Source organism: Rhinolophus ferrumequinum, chromosome 14, assembly GCF_004115265.2.
Source record: "Rhinolophus ferrumequinum isolate MPI-CBG mRhiFer1 chromosome 14, mRhiFer1_v1.p, whole genome shotgun sequence".
NCBI classification, from domain to species: domain Eukaryota; kingdom Metazoa; phylum Chordata; class Mammalia; order Chiroptera; family Rhinolophidae; genus Rhinolophus; species Rhinolophus ferrumequinum.
In genome coordinates, this window is record NC_046297.1 from 9,167,147 (window position 1) to 9,169,276 (window position 2,130).

Sequence of the window (2,130 nt, forward strand, 5' to 3'; positions counted from 1 at the left end):
CCAGGACTTATTTATTTTAAACTGGAAGTTGGTACATTTTGACCCCCTTTACTCATTTCACTCACCCATCCCTGTCCCCCTTGCCTCTGGCAACCGCCAATCTATTCTCAGGATCTATGAGTTCAGGGTTTTCGTTTGGTTTGGTTTGGTCTAGATTCCATATATGAGTGAGATCGTGTGGTATTTGTCTCTCTCTCTCCGACTTATTTCATTTACCATAATAACCTCTAGGTCCATTCATGTTGTAGCAAATGGCAGGATTTCCTTCTTTTTTATGGCTGAATAATATTTTGTCATATATATATATATGTATTATTATTTTTTTTCTTCTGAGCCCTTTGCTTGTTAGAGAATTCTGCTTCATTTCCTAGCAGAAGGGAGCCCTGTAGAAATGATGCATGACTGGCAATTCCTATCATACTGATTATATTATATAATATAATCAGTATGATAGGAATTAATATATATATGTATATATAGGAATATATATATATGTATATATGATAGGAATATATATATATATGTAAAACACTTTTTCTTTATCCCTTTATTCATCAGTGGACACTCAGGTTGCTTTCATGTCTTGGCTCTTTGTAAGTAATATTGCAGGAAAAATGTGGGTGCAAATATCTTTTCGAGTGTTTTTGTTTAGTGTTTCCTTTGGATAAATACACAAAAGCGGGATTTTTTAGATCATAAGGTAGTTCTATTTTTAATTTTTTTGAGGAACTTCCATACCAGTTTCCATAGCAGCTGCACCAATCTGCATTCCCACCAACAGGGCACAGGGGTTCCCTTTTCTCTACATCCTCGCCAACACCTGTTATTTCTTTTGTCGTATTGATAATAGCCATTCTAACAGGTGTGAAGTGACATCTCATTGTGGTTTTGATTTGCATTTCTCTGATGATTAGTGATGTTGAGCATCTTTTCACAAATCATTAGCCATCTGTATGTTTTCTTTCAAAAAAATGACTATTTTTTCATACCCTGCTTATTTTTTATTTATTTTTTCAAACACCCCCCCCCCCAAATTATTTTTTTGAAAGTATGGCTCCCTATGGTAGTATACAATATTGTTTTCATATACGTATAACTTGAAACCAAATTTTTAAAAAACAGCTGTTCTAACATTAAATTGTAATCCAATCAGCATGTCCACCAGTGCTTCTGCCTTCTCCAGAGTCTTCTGACATCTCCTCTGGTCCCAAGTCGCAAAGCCTAACACAGAGGGAAGTGCTTGCAAATTTTGTTTTCTCCTCTACAATTCAGACTTCAGCAACTTGCCAGTTTTCTTTATACTGTCGGGCAGTAGCGTTGCGTCTGAAGGTTCGTCAGCATCGAGATGATCTGAGTATCTTCCAGTGATGTTGGCTCTGTCAGGGATGGGCCAACAAACATACTCCTGGGGATTATTGGCCATCAGGAGAAAGGTGTTTGTCTGTTGTTTCGTATACTGGTCTGAGGTCCAACTGCTCTGCCAATTTCTGGATTTCTTTATTCTCAGCAAGCACTTGCTTTAAAGCTTGACTGTGTTGTGTGGACGTTCATCCAAGTGATGAATCATCATCAAGGATTTGTGGCCTGTCTTGCATTTGTATCAAGCTTCTTAATATGTCTGAGTCCAGATGAGGTGGTCACCCCAACTTCTGGAGAGGGTCTGGGGCAGTTTGGGTGGAGAGTCCTTTGTGTCCTTCTTGGGTCCCCGTCTGACTGTGGAATCTTCAGCCAGAGTGTAGGAGAGAGTCAGCAGGAGTGAGAATGGTGACGCTGAAATCTGCTCCATGGCAAGTCTGTCTTGAGCCCAGCAGCCACGGCACGTCTAGGGCTCCTGCTGTGCTCACACAGCTCAGCCTCTATTTCTGTACCGGAGTGCACCTCAGGGATTCCTGCCTGCTTTTCAACTGCTCTGTTTGGGGGGCTTTGCTGTTACATCATATGAGTTCTTCATGTAGTTTGGATACTAAATCCTCATCAGATATGTGGTTTATAAATATATGTTTTTCCCATCCCACAGGTCGTCACTTCACTTTGTCGGTGGTTTCTTTTGCTGTGCAGAACCGTTTTCGTTGGATGTAGTCCCAACTTGTTTATTTTTGCTTTTGTTTCCTGCGCGTTTGGTGTCACTTC

The 2,130-nt window shown here is 40.0% G+C and overlaps 1 pseudogene; it reads right to left on the reverse strand.

Moving 5' to 3' along the window:
• Nucleotides 1–1,261: 1,261 nt before the first annotated feature.
• On the reverse strand, nucleotides 1,262–1,786 carry LOC117033564 (anterior gradient protein 2 homolog; annotated as a pseudogene).
• Between the last annotated feature and the right edge of the window lie 344 nt (nucleotides 1,787–2,130).